Below are 18,751 nucleotides of genomic sequence, written 5' to 3' on the forward strand. Positions count from 1 at the left end.
GGCCTTAATAGTGAGAGTACATTCTAATTCCTTTTTGCAAATCAGTGCAAGTCATCCACCACGTTGTTTTAGCCTGTCGATTCTTAGGAGACTGTAGTTCGAGGGCACTGTCTCTAAGATATCGGGGGAGGAGGATTCCTCTAACCATGTTTCAGTAAGAAACAGTACATAGAAGTCACCTTTCTGCAGTAGGTCGTGTATTTCAGTTTTATGTTTTATCATGGATCGGCAATTGAGCAACAACATTTTTAATTTGGTCGTGGGGGCGTCATGGTTCTGAGAAATGGGAAGAGGTCTGTTGCATACATTACAGTGTGACAATATCATATTAGGGTCAATGGTGTGCAGACAGGATTTATTAGAGATCTTACCCAGTTCTAATAAACAAAACAGATCCTCCTTGTAAAATGCAGACGCGTTTCGATTCCAGGACTGGGTGCCTGGGATCTCTTCAGGGCGTTATCATTGCATCTATGAAAGATGTAAAAAAACAATAAAGTTTTATTTACAAATTTCGGACTCGATTGCATTCTAGTGACGCTCAGTTGGTGCATATCAAATCAAGATGTACCAAATTGTCTTGAGAAGGGGCGCTTCAGGGGCCACTGTGTGCACTTGAGTGACTGCAAACTTTTGAGGACTCCGTACCCGGTTGGTAATCCCTTCACTTTAATGTCGCAACGCCTTTCTGTTTTGGGAAAAATAACTGCTGTCAATGGCGTGCGTTTGCTAGTCTATTGCATAATACTCTCCTTCAGGAGTGGTGTCTAACATACCTTACTAGGCGGTTGCTTTGGATGCACTTGGCTCATCGGGGGTTGTTAGTTCGTGGGCTTCTAGGGTGTGGGCTGCAAAGGGTTGTATTACTTGGGTGTAGCTGTGGAAACGGATAGTGAATATGTTGGTTTCTGTTTACAAATTAGAATTGTGGGTACATCTAATTTGAAAAGCTTAAAACAATGCATACATTTTTTTCCTGCATGGCAGAACTCACTGCCTTCAATGGTGGTTGAACAAAGCAACACAATTGCCACATTTATGGTGGCCTGTAAATGGTTTCAAATTCCACTGCGCCAGCAGGTAATTTTTCTTTGTTGGTAGCGAGACATCAACCCTCAAGATCTGCTGCCCAAGGTTCTGGTTCTTTTTATAAGCAAACATGGGGCGAGGAAAGGGGCATTCTACATTTTCAAGTAGGTGCCAGTTCTTTAAGACGACTTGCCTGAGTTTATGCGTGTCAGGAAATAAATGGAAACATCTTGAATTTTCTAATTGACACACTGGTGGACTTTGAGAGTCTGTAAGATAAATATGAGATTCTGGCGTGACACTTTTTACTCCACGGAGTACTCACGGCAGTGATCCAGCAATAATGGTACAAAGGTCTGGCTGAACCCACGGTTACATTCGGCCTGTTGCGTATCTGCGAAATAACTGTGCACCTGCATGCAACCTCGCTTCTATATAGGGCGATGCTGGAGCACACAAAAGCAGACCTCCGGCCACTCCGAAAGCGCTGAGAAATAGACCTGGAGATCCCCATTAATGGACTAAATTACTAGAACAAACCGCAACAGTAGCACATAACACACGCTTTAAAATTATTCAATGCTACTTACTCAATGGAGCGTATAGTACACTTTAAAGGTGAATTTGATGTCCCTAGATGCAAACGTGAGCTCCCTCAGGAGCAGAGAGGTTATTGCTGCTTTCTTTCAGAGTGCTCGGTTCTCACCTACTACTGGACCAAAGTAATGGCAGTAATGGCGATGGTCACGAAGCACACTTTGCCTATGTCGCCTCCGACTTACATCTTAGGATAGTTCCCCCGACTTAAGTCAGGTGCTGTCATGACTGGGTTTGCAGACATGGCATTGATCCTCACTAGATTCCAGTTGACAATGGCTTGGAGGACCCCAGAGAGGCCCACGATACAGGGTTGGCTATCAGAACGCCAAAAATGGGCTGGCTGAGAAGGAATGGTTTTTAAAGTGAGGCAGGTAGGGAGCTACATCCTGGGAGCTGGGCAGAAGCCTAGAAACAAGTAGTGGAGGATCTACCACATGTGGGACTGACAATTAGCAAAGCATGAAGGATCATTTTCGGGAGCTCCCTGATGCTCATATAGACTAGAGACAAGTTTTAGTTGTAACTCCGCACCACTAGTAATAATGCACCACAGATCGATGGAGACTCTGCCCTGGGGAACCAGAGCCAACAAGTCACAGGGCTTTATTATATCAATAGTATTTACCTCACTCTTACAGGGCTAGTTTACGGTTTACAGTGTGTTTCCTTATTCCATCCTAATTCACCAGAGAACAACTTCCTTTCCTATAATTGCACCTGCTGACCCAACCACGAACAGTATAAGCTACTAGTACAATTCAATGAGATCCAGATTCAATGCTGTTCAATGTAGAGGATTCAGAAAAGGGGGTGGTGATGAACAGAGTGTCTGAATTAAGCAGACCACTCTTACCCAGTCCAAAGATCAGGGTTTGATCCATCACCGTTATTTATCTCACTGCACCATCCCAGCTCAGAACCTGGCTATATGCAAATCAGTCTGTCCCTGGCCCAGTGCATCATGGGAACAGGGCAGACTAAACTACCAAGCCAATTCTTCACCAGAAAGGAGACAAGCTACCGGTACCGGTTTCTGGCATTTCAGCCGTCTTCGGCCCGGCTTGCTTGAATCCTGATGGTGCAGTGAGAAAGGGACTCATGTCTGAGTATACCCTGCCACACCTGTTCAATGTAGAGGAGCTGAAACCAAATGTAAAATATGCAATTTACTTGCACTGTGAAAACTCAATAAAATGCATTAAAAAAATAAGCAGCATAATATGTGACTGCGGTCTGGAAAGACTGTGGACTGTACGGTTATCATACACACAAAGAAAGAGGACGAGGGGTTGATGGAGGATAATTATATACTGCTATGGACAATACTTTTTATTATTGGCGTGATGTGGTGACATGTCATGTTTATGTATGCATGGACATTTTTGTTTTTCATTGGCTGCAGTGAAGAGTAGCAAAGAAAGTTAAGCAGACTCATTGCCTTCATGTCCTTAATAGAACTGTAGTTTTTCTTCAAAATACATAAGAAAATTTTGATTCCCCCCATTTCACACACTCATATGGTTTCTTTTTCTCAGCTTCTTGTACTCTTTAGACCTTTCTCTTCCTCGTCAATGTAACTATGTTTCTCTCACTAGCCCTTATTTCAAACACCCTTCAAACATCCTTGTTCTCTCCCTCCATCTTCTTCTATATGAAGTAGAGCATCCTTTGCAAAAATGGATAGAAAACAGATTCTAGTAATAGGAGAAATGGAGCCGGATTTACTACCATTCCGCTGTCCACCATCCCTTTGAGTACCTTGATTAACCTTTTCAAGGGTATTTAACCCATGGACACTCCTCAACGCCAAACTTTCAAACACTACCTTAAAGCACTCCATTGGATCTTTCAAACTTGACCTTAAAGCACTCCATTGGCTAAAGGGAGACACACAGATCAATTTAAAACCCTCCATATTATACCAACAGCCTACTGAGGCACAAGTCCAGACTACCTGCAGAAACTGGCACCACATTGTGCGCCAACCCCTTTGTTCAGAGGTTGTAAACGTGATTAATCAAAAATCATTCGAAGAGGCTAGTATCCCAGTATACATGGCCCCAGAATGCTGGACAACCAAAACCTAATTGTGAGATATGAACCCAACCATAAGACGTTCAGGAAACTTTCACGCTAATATCATGATTTTGACAAACGGATGGTTTCTTTAATTTGCGGAATAGGTAAGCATAGAATTGCATTGTCCAAATTGCAGCTAATCCCACAGAGAGGGGGATTGGGAGCCCTAAACTTTACATACTATCAGATGGTGGTCCAGCTTCACTGGGCTATGACTGGGGTGGCACAATTGCCACCATTCAGGCGTGGTGGGGTTAAAATGCAAAAACACAAGATGGCTTGCTACATGACCTACTGCCCAGATGAACAAGGATGGGGGGGGGGGGGGGAAGCCACTCCTTCTGGCTGCAATAGTGCAATCCTGGGTGAGTTATAAGCGCAAAGTTCAGCGGGTGAGATTTCTTTCCCCAACATTCCACTCTGCATGTTATATGATAAGAAGAAATTGGATATTCAGAGTGCGGCACAGATCAGATGGGTGATCTATACAGGCCAGGGAAATTAAGAACCTTTGCTGTAGTCATGAATATGTATGCAGTACCTTCTGGAAGGTTGCTGGATTACGGAGCTCTGGTCTATTACAGAAACAATGGGTCCTTCAATCGTTGCACACCCTGAAATGAGCCATACACTCCAAGCATTATTTGATATGTGCAATCTAGAAAAGCGATTACATGTCTGTAAACAATACTGCTAAATTAAATGGGGAAAGACCTTGGACCCCTGTAATATCCCTCCACGGTCTCCAGGATCCCATGATTTGAACTTCAGCAGTTCCTTCTCTTAGAAAGACATATTTAATGGCCATGAGAATAGGCCTAATTTACAACTCAGCGGACAAGAGCTGCCCATGGAGTCAAGAACCTGATGCTGACTACCCTCACATGGTGTAGAATTGTCCAACAGGGGTTTACTGGGGCACAGTGGTCAGTGTTAGAGCATGTTCTAAACAGAATGGCCCTACTAGATCCAAAACATTGCTTGATGGGAGCATTCCACCAGCCCAAAGAGAGAAAGATGGATAATAAGTTTTTTAGCCTAGCCCTGCTTTTAGCCAAGCATGGAATAGAAATGGCATGGAAATAGCTGGGGGACCGAGAGTACAGAAATGGGCCCAATTTAGAGCTGGACATCATGCACAAATACAATTATTATGGACAAGGCAAAAATTAACACACCCAAAGTTGCGAGGAAATTCTAACAATTTAATAAGCGAGGCCTACATGATGTTGTAAGGGTCCCTTTGGCGAGTGGATGATATATCGTGTTTAAGGAATCTCTGAGGCCCAGCGCCACCTTATCTGAACTCACGTTCACATTTTCCGGTTCTGGGGTTAGAATTAGACGGAGCTCACCTTGCTGACGTCGGACGCCCTGGGCTTCAGTTTTGCTGCCTTTCCCTGCCGGGATCCTTGTTTGCTGCCACTTTGCCCTGTTGCCGTTCCCCCCTGCCGCAGGCGCCGCAGGTCACCAGGCGCAGAGCGGAGGGAACAGAGCACTACACTACCCAGGAAACCTCATCGTGGCCACGCCCCTAAACGCGCCCGGAGGCGCTTGAAAAAGGCGTCACCCTCCGCCTCGCGGGACGCGCGCGGGCGTTCGCCGGGCTGAGACCGGGCAGAGGGAGGGCAGAGGGAGGGCCGTCTGTGGCCGGTCGTGGCTGGGCTGGGCCACCCCCCTTGGCAGGATATATTTTATGGACGCATCTTATAGTCGCCAGTATATCAGGTTAGTGACAAAAACTGTTTTTTGTATTCAACATTCTAGCGGTAATTTTTGATCTGTAGCCTGCTGGGAGTCATTTGCTGTATATTTACCTTGAGTGAACCTGATCAACACACATTATGGGGAAAAGAACAGCGGCAGTGTCTGGATCAAAGATCAGGCAGAAAATGGCCATAACCTCTACCACTACCCCATTGCGAAGCCTAACGGCCATAGACAAAATATTACAGAAGACTATTGGCGTCGTGGCAACGGCCATAGAGAACACTGAAAGACGCCTCTCACTCCCACCAAGCATGCCCCCATTTATGCATCAAGACAACTCATTTGACTCTATGCTTGCCGCATCATATGCAGGGCTCCACAGAGCTGACCCAAGGAGAACCATATAATTCAGGACACGGCACCATCAGAACATCTTTATACGGGAAGCAGGCTTTCATCAACTCCAACCATGCTGACATCAAACATAAATATGAGCCAAGACTCCTTACCACTTTCAGTAAATGACTCGGTACAACAAGAGGACATAGAAGTGTGCCCGATCATTGATATGTCAAATACGGGTAAGAAAAAGAGCGTCAGTACACCAGTACGAACTAGGGGGCAAAAGGCTAAGAGTAAATTGAAACATATAGTCATTGAGCCATTAACAAATAAGCAAAGAGGCAAAGGTGGCCCTAAGCAATGACGGCGGGCACTTGGTTCTGCAGGGCAGAGAGGGGACAAGGGGGGGGGGGGGGCAGCCCAATGACATAGATACTCAAACCTCAGAGGCCAGTATGGTGTTGGGGAATGAAGGATTTTGGGGGAGGATGGAGACCCTGTTTTCTACTTTATTAGGGCCCACCAGCCTACAAATCACTACCATTGAAAAGAGGCTGAAAGTTATAGATGAACATGTAGCAAAACTGGGCACAGGGCCCAATTTAAAAAATAAAACCAATTTAGGGGCAACCAGTGGAACTAAGGTCAAAAATAATGTAGTTAACACAAAAACAGATGTCCGTAACAAAGCTCCTCCCCCAATACCAAGCACGAGTAAAACCCTAGTAAGTGCTCAACCCCCTGCCAAACGGTCGCAAGATCCTAATGCGGCAAAGGCAATTAGCTCAGAAGGTACGATCCCATCTACTGACATAAGTAAAAGGTCACCTGCTGGGCAAGTTAATAAGGATGCCGAAAACCTCCCAGCAGATAAGTTGGCCCAAACTTTGGTAACCAATGTGAGACAGGTCCCGGCCCGCATTAGTTTACCCCCAGAATGTGGGCCTATGTAGCGGTCCTAGTCAATGTCCCTAAACTGAAGCCGGACCAAGAGGAAAACCCCGCAATCCTAAAAAATAGAATCCTCCATTGGCTATGTGGAAATTGTAATTTTCCAATGGAAGAATCGAATGAGATAATTCTAACACAAAGAGTGGGTGGGGTGGGCCCGCTGAGAAAAAAGTTCGAGGGGAACTGTATAATCATACACTTTAGATCCCCCAATGGGCCCAGAAGACGCTTGCCAATGCCCCACTGCCTTCACCCTGGGAATTTAACACAACTCTGCTCCCCTTAGTTTATTTTTATAGGCATTTAATGGATCCAAATTTTAATTTTAGGAATAATTCCTCATTGCGTTATCAGGACATAAATCCCAATTTTAGGAATCACCCTTCATCGTGCCATCAGGCTATATTCCCAATGTACCCATTGCCCAGTTCATGTTTTCCCACTCCTCCTCAGTACAATCCAAGAGAGAGACCTAATGTAAGGTTTAATCAAAATGTGCCCCGGAATGAGTTGAGGCACATATATAATATTCCAACCTATAACCGGTTTGAACAAGCCTTCTCAAACCTGGAAGATCAAGATTGACTGGGTAATAAGAAAAGTTACATCAAACTTCAGGAGGCAATTGATAAAGGGGAATATTCAGTATCCACGAAAGTCCAAAAAGCTAGGGGAACAACAGTACATTACCACACCCCCTCCCCCACACCTATACAAGAGGATGTAAACCCAACAACGATTAAAGCCAAGCTGAGCATAGACAAAGGTGTTAAGACTAGGCCCACCAGTAATTTTAACTTGACAACCCTTAGCTGGAATGTTGCTGGGCTAGAACCGAGATGGTCAGACCCTCAATGGGTAAAGTTATTGGATGGTAAAGATTTATTATGCTTCAGGAAACATGGGCCACAGAAAACTTACATATAGAGGGCTACCACTGCTTTAGTGTGGCAGCACCCAAACCTGACTTTGGCCGCGCAGTGGGTGGACTACTCATTGGGATTAAGATATTGGCCGGTGGCACTATTAGAGATTTACCAACTGAGAATCCGAATGTACAGGTTCTCGAATTCAAGAGACACACTCAGATTTATTTAATACATTTTAATAACAATGATTTTAATTCTGTCCCCAATAAAAATTTCATGGCGCTCTCTAACATTTTACGTAACTTGGAATTAAATTCAGATATAGATGAGGAGACAGTGATTCTCATCGGGGGGGATTTCAATGCTAAAATGATAAAGAACCATCAGTTAAAGGAAAAAACTCAATTAGATCAAGAAGAATGAAGGGGCACTGAACTAGAAAACTTGTTACCTGAGCACATTCTTAGTAATGCCTTGGAAGCAGGTAATATGTCTAGTGTTCATTATGCCCCCACATTTAGAGGCAGAAATTGTCTCTCAACCATTGATTTTATTTTTATGTCCCCCCACTTAATAGACTGTATAACAAAATCTACAGTATCGGAAACATCATTTGGAGACCATAATCCTCTTACAGTTACCCTACATCTAGGGCCAAGCCCTGTATATGCTAATTTAAATGGTGCAAGAGATATCACACCCTCGGGAGATGACTTGCGATTGAAATGGAGGGGAGTTGATAGCGGGCCATATTAGAAACTGTGAAAAAGGAACATTCCCACCTGATTAACTCCTGTTAATCCTATTATGGGAATTGCCTTAGGATAATCGCGGACTTTGGCAAATTATGTTTTGTTATAAAAACTTGTTTATCAGTTCCGCTGCCAAAGAAAGATAAAGATCCAAGGTGGTTTGACACCGCCCGCTCATTAGCAAACAGGGCACTGTGTAGGGCATTAACAACTAAACCCAGATGCACAGCAGAGGTACAGGTGGCTAGGAAACACTATAAACTTGTAATCGCCGAACGGAAGGCTGCATTACTGACGGAGCAGTGGGAGTCACTGGTTGGAAGTGCAAGCCAGAAGAGCAGTGGCCCCTTCTGGACGGCCGTCAGGAAAATGCGAGACATGGGCAAACAATTAACTCTGATTCGCAGTAACATAACCAGCAGTGTCTGGGAGGCCCACTTCTCCGAAATATATGCCACACCAATCGAGGAGACAACAAGTTTTGTCCCCGGTCGTCTGTGTAGTTTACAGATTGGTCTCCATGAGGTAGAAGTAGCCGTCAGACAGAGCCTTGGCAACAAAATCCAGATGGACTCCCTATAGATGTTATTAAGTTCAGTCCGGATTTGTGGGCACCGATCCTTCTTAACGTTTTTAACAGTTTACCCTCAGGCCTATGCCCAATAACTGGTCCACTAGTTCGATAGTCTCAATCTTTAAAAAGGGCGATAGGTCAGATCCGGCCAACTACCGACCGATCTCACTCTTGGACAACACTCTAAAAATTCTGGGGCGAGTCCTTTATTATAAGGTGTTGGAGTGGACGGAAGACAGTGAATTATTGGACCCCTCTCAGATGGGATTTAGGAGCAAGGTGGGCACGGTGGAGCAATGTCTGAATTTGAAGTTGGTCATCAACAAGTATAACATCGCTCGATCGTCCCCTATTTATCTTGCATTTATGGATCTTTCATCCGCCTTCGATCTAGTCAATAGATCCAAACTCTGGTCCACTCTTTTGGACTATGGACTAGATGAGGTTCTTGTTAACTTTCTGGCCTACCTCCATACTGACCTCAAGGCACAGGTTAGGATTGGGATGGGCGGGGAAGTGGGGTCAGACAGGGGTGTGTTTTAGCACCCCTGCTTTTTATCATTTACATCAATGGTTTAGTTAAATCTTTAAAACAGGTGACTCCAGATGTGCCAATAATCCAGGGGCAACCATTACCGGTTCTTTTATACTCAGTTGATGCAGTCCTTATGGGCCGCACACCTAATGCTCTCCGCCAACTTATTAAAACTTTGTTCAATGTATGGAGGCTCTAGACCTGCGTGTGAATTTAAAAAAATCTTTTATTATGGCATGTGGTACAGGGAAACGGAAGCTCAATACCATACATGAAGGGACAGAGAAATTAGATTCTGTAAATACATTTCCATATTTGGGGTTGGTTTTCGCTGCAAACGGCTCGTGGAGTGGGCATTTGGCCCACACCACTGGCAAGTTCTCGAAAGCCACCAATTCCGTCTTGAGCTTGTCACTGCCAAAGAAAATAGGTGCCACTAGAGCAGAGGTCTTCAAACTTTTTGATGCCGAGACCCCCTTGTAAAACCTTTTTAGGCGTAAGGACCCCCTTCCGACAAAAGTTTCTAGAAACTGGTACTCCTCATCATCAACTTTTGACAACCATAAATGCGCCTGTTAGACCTCATCACATCCCTCCATTATTCATCCACCCACACTTTCACACATCCATCCATCCACCCTTTCATCCTTCCATCCATACATCCATCCTTCATCCATCCACCCTTTCATTCTTCCATCCATACATCCATCCTTTACCCATCTACCCTTCCTTCCATCCACCCATCATTCATCCACCCACCTTTTCACACACCCATCCATCATTCATCCATGCAACCTTTTATCCATTCATACATCCATCCACCCTTTCATCTTCCCATCCTTCATCCACCCACCCTTTCATCCTCCCATCCATACATCCAGCCTTCACCTATCCACCCTTTCATCCATCCATCCACCTACCCTTTCATCCATCCATCTACCCATCATTCATCCCCCCACCTTTCACACTTCATCAATCCATCATTCATCCATCCACCCTTTCATCCATCCTTCATCTGTCCACCCTTTCATTCTTCCATCCATACATCTATCCTTCACCAATCTATCCTTCATCCATTCACCCTTTCATCCTTCCATCCATACATCATTCATCCATCCACCCTTTCAATCATCCATCCACCCTTTCATTCATCCACCCATTTTTTCACACATCCATCCATCCATACATCCATCATCCATCCATTCACCCATCCTTTACCCATCCACCCTTCCTTCCATCCACCCGTCATTCATCCACCCACCTTTTCACACATCCATCCATCATTCATCCATGCAACCTTTTATCCATTCATACATCCATCCACCCTTTCATCCCCCCATCCATGCATCTATCCTTCATACATCCACCCTTTCATCCTCCCATCCATACATCCATCCACCCTTTCATCCTTCCATACATACATCCATCATTCATCCATCCTTTCATCCATCCACTCACCCTTCATTCATCCACCCATCTTTTTACACATCCATCCATCATTCATCCATCCACCCTTTCATCCATCCATCCTTCCGTCCACCCTTTCATTCTTCCATCCATACATCTATCCTTCACCAATCTATCCTTCATCCAGCCACTCTTTCATCCTTCCATCCATCCACCCTTTCATTCATCCATCCACCCTTTCATTCATCCATCCACTCATCATTCATCCACCCACCTTTTCACACATCCATCCATCCTTTAGCCTGTCATCCATCCATCCACCCATCATTCATCCACCCACCTTTTCTGTGCCTCTCTCATGGGGGTGAGAGGGGATCAGTATCTCTCTGCGTTGTCTTCATTCTTCTTTCCCACTCATGGGAGGGCATCTCTGTGCCTCCCTGCTGGGGGCGGGGGACGTGTCACAGGACCCACAGCTCCAGGTGCGCAACATCCATTGAACTCAAAGGGCTACACTACAGCCACTCCACCAGCCCCCCCCCCCCCCACCAGCTCCCCCCAGCTCGTGTATGTGAGCCCGGCTGTAACAGCTTCAGACACACACACACACAGTCATACCCAAGTACTTGACAGGTCTTTAAAAGACCTTTTACTTGTTAATGAGGCGTTGATGTTTTTCACACCTCGGTGTGAATTAGGCCTCCGCCGTGAGCACCCTCAGCCCAATGCCAGGAACTGCACTCTGCAGAATCTGCGACCCCCTTCCCAGGACTCCACGACCCCCCTGGGGGTCGCGCCACACAGATTGAAGATCGCTGCACTAGAGCTATTTTAAAATGTTTTAGGTTACAGTGCACACCAGTAGCAACATATGGGGCAGAGGTTTGGGGTTCGGGGATAAGTCCCAGCATTCAACGAGAAGAAAACCGATTTTGCAGAAAAATACTGGGCGCCCCAATCTCATCCTCTGAGTTTATTTGTCACAAGGAATGAAACCTCCCCTATACATGCGATTTTATCAGGACAAGGCCAGCTTTATTCTGGCTTAGGATCTGGAGGAATAGCTCAGCTACTCTAACACAGGATATTATAAATGATTGTCTTAAATGTGAAAAGGGCTTGGCTATCCCCTGGCTTGCGGGAGTTTTAAAGACACTGTGTGCCGTGGGCAGGGGATATCTTTTCTCCGACCCATCCAAAATCAAGCCCAAAGATAAGAATGAGGTCAAACAAGCACTATATGCACTTTATAACTCTGAAAGAATGGGAAGGGAATCACTTAAACCTACCGTTGTGACATACAAGGGGAACGATCTGTGTAGGCAACCGCTCCCTCCCTATCTTACTCTCCCCATGACCAACTGGGAAAGATCACTGTTATCACTGTTATTCCGCCTAAGAGCAGGCTCTGTGAAATTTTTATTGGGCTTTCCTTTGGGCTATTGTCACACAGCACATTATAGCCCATGCCCGTGTGATGGGATAAGTACTCAGAATGATTTGCACTTTCTATTTTTCTGTAAATGTTATTTAAAGTACATTAACTGGTTTTTAACTCCAAATTTTAGAAAACGTAGACCCCTTTCTTTAGGGGAGTCTTATTTAATGTTGCTTTCCTTGGATACAGATGAATTAACTTTTCGAACTACCACTCTCTTGAGACTGATAATTTGTGTACGTAAAATGATGGAAAACCCCTGAAAAACTAGATTCATGAGAGCTGTAATAAATTTTTAGGATCACGATTACTGTAAATAGATTTGTATAGAGAATGGGACTGTTTTTGTCGTATGTACTTTTATGAATTTTATGAAATTCGAATAAAGGTCTTTTGAATTAAATTGAATTGACTGTTCTGGTGAATCAGACTTTGCTAGATGCCCCCCTCCCACCTTATAAATTACTAGATGAAGAGGGTAGCGGATTTCATGTTGGTGGGTTTATCTGTAACATACTATGTGTAAAGTATAATAAAAAGTATACAAAAAAGTTCTGAAAACTTCTTTAAGCTGAGCACTTTAAACTCACCGTCAGCTGATCTCTTTAAATTACAGGGGGTCACGATCAAAGAATATCTGAGACAATTCTTAACTGATCCAGATTCTAATCACTTCTTTCCACTCATGGGACTATATTGTTTGTCATCCACTTGAGCACGCTGAAGAAAAGTACAGTACAGCACTCGACACCTCTAAGCAAATAATATATTGTTATTTCATTGCTTCCCTCGTACTCCAATGTTTTTCTCTCGCTCTTACTCCTCCTTTCAACCTTATTTTCTTCTGTTGATCTCTGTAGAATAGTTTATTTTTTCAGTCATTTAATTTAATCCTTTCTTCCTTTCTCTCATACCTCACCAGGCAGGTATCTTTTCCTTTCTTTCACTGTTGTCCCTTTTCTTCTGAGACCTTCTGATCTGTCCCTTGCCTAAATATCTCAATACTCTCTCCTAAACTCTGCAATAAGAGGCTTTGCAAAGGAGGACTATGGCAGAAAGGGAGTAATGCTGGAGACATAACGCCACTCTTTAAGAAGGGTCACTTTGTAATTAATTTAATTGTGGCATGCCCTTGTGACACTGATTTGATGATCTTGGTTACTGTTAACTGAGGCTTGCTTTCACTGATGGTAGGAAAATTCAGATGTGTCTCACTGCAGTTATCGGAGTTCACATTATGTGTGGGGTGCTTTTTAGAAGGTCTGGCAAAGTTTTGTGCATTTAGAAGTAGATGTGCAAGACCTATACCTGTTGAGTTTTTTTAGGTTTAAATCTTTTTTTTTTAAATCTGCACCTGGAAAACAAGTTAGTCAATGCAAATGTTACATAGCCATCAGCAATCATAAACGTGGGGAGGGCTACGAATTCTTAATAGCGTAAGCCTAGTAGTCCAATATCTTCCCAACCCACGACAGCATTGACAAACAAGGGGCGTTACATAATGCTAACCAGGTGGAAACCCACGCCCCAAACTCCCCTGTGCCTCCCTCCCCTCGCCCCCCCCGTCCAGTGCTCGAATCTGTCCCTCCCAGTTTTTTCTCGCCAAATCCTGACATGTATTTCCTCTGTCCCAACCTCATGAGGCCACCCATTCTGGTTCAGTGAGTCTCAACAAGCGGAGATATCTTGGGCAGGTAAGTTCTCTGAATTCAGTAACCAATAATAAGCGGAACGGCTGCCAGAGCTCTTCATATTGATCTATATCCCCGGCAAGATTAAGCGACATCTTCTCCAACACCAATACACACCACAGCCGATGAAGCCAACCTGTAGTGGAGGGAACCGTTGCGGTGCGCCAATTATTAGGATATTTTGTATTGCAGAGCCTAGGGCGATATCCATCTGGCGTCCCCTGCGTGAGCGCAGAGGATATGTCAGGGGGTTAGGGAGCCCTAGTATAATATACAGGAAAGCGAGGTAATTCAGTGTGAAAGTGCGTGTCAATGTCGTCTATCACCTGAGTCCAGTACGGCTATACTAGGGAACAGTCCCACAAGATGTGCAGTAGTGTGCCTATGTGTCCACGGCCCCTCCAGCAGTTTTTATCCATACTACGGGGTGTAGTACCAGTATGTGGTGACCTTAGTTAGCGTCTCTGTAAGTGGTATGCTGAGTGACGTGCCCTGTAGGAGATCTGGTCCCATTCTTTGTGGCTCAGGGTCCTGCCTAGCTCTCGCTCCCAGCGGTCCCTGCCCGGGTTATAAAAGGTGAGCTGATTGCGGTTGGAGGAATTTGTAGAGATCAGATATTAATTTGGTGTCTGTGGTGCGGGACAGGAGCCATCTCTCATATGGCCGAAGGCGCCTGTCTGCCGTCTCCCTCACCTGCGGCTGGAGTGCCCAGTGGCGGACCTGGAGATAGCGCATCCGTTCCGTCTCGGGAGGTTGTATTCCTGTCTGAAAAGTAGAAAGGGGAGCACACCCTCCGGGCTATAGATGCGACAGAGGCAACAACATCCCGCTGATCGCCAAAGGGCGTAAGCTCCCTTGGCTATGCCCGGAGTGAAGTCCAGGTTATCGACCAGGGGCGTAAGCGGCGAGGGAAAGGTGGTGAGTTCATGTGTGGTATTAGTGGCATCCCACACTTTTAGTGGAACCCGTGTGATGAATGAAGCGTAAAGGTTAGCTGGTCGGGCGGCTTTGCTGAGGAAGGGGATTTCCTGAAGTGGGCGCCCTGCCATGGCTTGATCCTGGAATAGCCAGTGTTTTCCCGACTCCCACTTGCTCCATTCCACCAGATAATGCAGCTGCGCTGTCTGGAAGTACTTGTGCAGGTCTGGTATTCCCAATCCCCCTGCTTCAGGGGCCAAAGTGGTCAGTGACCTCTTCATTCTCGGCCTCCGACAATGCCAGACGAAGCGGGCGAGGCCAGTCTGTGTTTGCCGAATCCATCCTGCGGGTGGCTGGAGCGGTAGTGCTTGGAAGAGGTACAGGATTTGGGGTAGAATGGTCATTTTGACCGCTGCTATCCTGCCCAGCCAAGAGAGGGGGAGGTTGTTCCATCGGCCCAGTTCTTCGCGTATTTTCCTTTGAAGCGTATTATAGTTGACTGCTGTCATTGTGGGGAGTGTGAGGGTCAGCTGGATCCCCAGATAAGGCGCCGTGTCTGTCGCCCACTGGAGGGGAAAGAGGGTCTGTAGATATGTCTTGGTAGGGGGTCTCAAGGATAAGTCGAGGGCCATCGATTTCTCAGTATTCATTTTGAATCCGGCTACCGCCGCAAAGGCATCTATTTCTGCCATGCAAGCAGGCAGGGCTGTCTGTGGGCTGTTAAGCGTAAGTAAGACGTCGTCTGCATAGAGGCTAATGGTGTGTGTATAACCACCGAACTTTATCCCTGTCGCTGTTTTGTTTTGGCGTATCTTCTGAGCAAATGGTTCCATATATAAAGCAAAGAGTAGAGGCGACAGTAGACATCCCTGCCTCGTGCCTCTCTCGATGTCAAAGCTCTGTGAGCTATAGCCGTTTACACGGACCACTGCTGTAGGGGATTTATGACAATTAAAGATGAGGGTGCAGAATTTGTCTCCGATGCCAATTTTTCAGGACCATCTCCAAGTACGGCCAGTGGACTCGATCGAACGCCTTCTCGGCGTCAACCGCCAGCATCATATACTCCCCGGGGATTCTGGAAGTCTTTTCTACGAGGTGTGTAACCCTCTTGGTGTGATCTACTGTTTGACGGTCCGGTATGAATCCTGCCTGATCCGGGTCTATAAGTCCTGGTAGGTGGGGGCCCAGTCGCGCCGCTAGGATGCTCGTGTATAATTTGAGGTCTACGTTAAGTAGCGAGATGGGCCTATATGATCCACACTTGGTTCTGTCTTTCCCAGGTTTTGGGATGACTGAGAGGGATGCACGCAGAAGGTCATGAGGAATGGCACCGGGTTCCGAGAAGGTATTAAAAAGATGGGTGAGAATCGGAGCTAGTGTTGTGCAGAATGACTTGTAAAAAAGGGCTGTGAAGCCATACGGCCCTGGGGCCTTCCCCGGCTTAAGTTTGGCTATGGCGGAGATCACCTCCTCAATGCGGATATCCCTGTCGAGGTGTTCCGCCTGGGAGGGTGCTAGAGAGGGAAGTGTGATCGAGTCCAGATATTCAGCCGCCGCCTGATTTTCTAGAGAGTCACTGGTATTAAGAGTCGGGTAGAATTTTCGAAATGTTTCCGCAATATCTGCGTCCTCTGTGACCGTAGACCCATCTGGGCAGGAGAGTTCTTTCACTATCTGTTGTTGGCGCAAGATTCGGAGCCTGCTTGCCAATAACCGACCACATCTGTTCCCTCCCGTGTAGTAGGCATGTCGTAGCCGTAAAGCTGCGTATTCGGCCCGATCCATATCTAGTGCTGTCAGGAGGTGTCTAGTCACTATGAGTTGTTTCCATATTCTAGAAGCCCCTGTTCGTTGGTGCATTAGCTCCAACTCCCGTACCCTCCGTGTAAGTTCGTCCCGTTTGCATTGTCTGTCTTTATTCTCTGCCGAGGAGAGGGCTATAAATTCTCCTCGGATCACCACCTTCAAGGCCACCCACTGTGTCGCCTGCGTCGTGTCGTCATTAGCGTTGTGTAATTGATAGTCGTGAATAACGTCCTGAATGCGTTTTACCACATCTTTTCTATGCAGAACAGTGTCCCATAGTCGCCAGACCCTGGGGGGGTTTGAGGCAGGTGGTAAGGCTAGGGTGGTGGTGACTGGGGCATGGTCAGAGAGCGAGAGCACCCCTATCTCCGCTGAGGTGGATAGAGCGCAGACTGGGCTAGTGGCCAAGAGATGATCCAGCCTAGCGTAGGTTTTGTGTGCACTGGAGTAGTAAGAGTATTCTCTGTCATGTGGGTCAAGCTCTGCTAACCGGTCTGTGCAGTTGGCGGAGAACGCACCAGTTTGGGGAGTACGTTGTGCTGACCTATCTGTAACCGTGTCGAACACCATGTTGAGATCCCCCCCCCCAGTATGATGTGTCTATCCGGCGTGTCGGCGACGTCATTGAGGGCTGAGTGCAGAAAGCGTTCCTGGCCGTCGTTAGGACTGTAGATGGACCCGATTGTAAACAATAGGCCTCCCAAGGCAAAGCGGTACACTAACAGTCTCTCTCTTTGTTCTGCACACTTATGTAGAATCTCCCCTCTGAATGTCCGTGCCACTAGGATCGCTACTCCCGCGGTCTTGTTAGGGCCCGAGGAAAAGAGCTGAGTTGGGAACTTTCGGGAGCGGAGTCTATGACAATCGCGGGCAACTAGATGGGTTTCCTGTAGTAAACAGATGTCTACTTGGGAATTCTCTAGTAGGGACAAAATGGCACGTCGCTTAACAGGGTTGTTTAGGCCTCGCACATTCAAGGTTAAGATCTTAAGGGTTGTAGGCGGCATGGTGACCATTGGAAATAGACCTGCTAATCCTCACACCCGGAGGGATGAGAGACGCTGATGTGGGGCCCAGATTATTGTGAATAGGATGGAGCACTGGACAACCCGCCGTCTCTTCCACCCTTCCCCATTCCCACCCCGGCCAACTTCCCCCAATCTCTCAACCCAACATCACCCACTTCCCCCCCCCAACACCCACTCCCTCCCATCCCTCCCATAACAACCCCGCAAAAAACGGCTACTCATAGTCTCGGGCCTACGGGAACAGAGTTCAGGTCCGTAGAGTGTCAATGTGGACGGTAACGTGGCAGCGGCTGACTCAGCGGCTCCCGCTCCCTTCCCCCCATACCGGGCTATAGCATGAATGCACATCCCCTGGTAAGAACACCTTACAGTTTGGTCTCTATGTTTTCAACCACCTCCTGAACCACCGCCTCTCGCTCTCGGGCGACCGCGGTGGGATCAGGCCTCGGAAGAGACCTGGGGGATCGTCGTCGTCGCACAGTCTGCCACACATCTCCGGAACGTCGTGCAGGCCCGTCCTGTGACCTACTTGGGGATGCCTCTCTAGATCCAGCTTCCTCCGGCATTTCAATGCCCAGCAATGCACAGGTGTCTAGGATCTAAGTTGGTGTAGTGACCCCTCCCACTTGAAAATGAGGCGAAATGGGTGGCACCAGGAATATGGCACTCCTTTGTCCCTTAGAAAGTTCGTGGCAACTCTGAAGGTCTTTCGTTTCTGCAGGGTAATGGAGGAGAGAACCTGAAAGAGGGCCACGGGGTCCCCCCGGAAATGGATTGGGTGTTTCGATCGGGCCTCTCTCAAAATGCATTCCTTCAGTGAAAAATCGGGGAGGAAAGCTAGTATGTCCGGAGGGGGGGCTGGTGCCCGCCGTGCCAGTCCAACTCTTTGTGCACGATCAATACAAATGTCAAACTCACCGGGCTCCCCAGGATCTCCCAGAACAGCTCCTGTAGGTAGTTGACCACGCTGTTCCCCTCGGACTTCAACGGGACTCCCCGGACCCGTATGTTGTTCCTCC

The 18,751-nt window shown here is 46.7% G+C and overlaps 1 protein-coding gene and 1 pseudogene across 2 annotated transcripts in view; both read right to left on the bottom strand.

The window, feature by feature from the left end:
- The window catches only part of LOC147711237 (uncharacterized), a 40,435-nt pseudogene extending 23,161 nt beyond the window's left edge, over nucleotides 1-17,274 (bottom strand).
- Nucleotides 1-18,751, bottom strand: part of SHLD2 (shieldin complex subunit 2) — a 1,133,281-nt gene that overhangs the window by 988,258 nt on the left and 126,272 nt on the right. The gene's annotated exons all lie outside the window — the stretch shown is intronic.

Source organism: Lissotriton vulgaris, chromosome 5, assembly GCF_964263255.1.
Source record: "Lissotriton vulgaris chromosome 5, aLisVul1.2, whole genome shotgun sequence".
NCBI lineage: Eukaryota > Metazoa > Chordata > Amphibia > Caudata > Salamandridae > Lissotriton > Lissotriton vulgaris.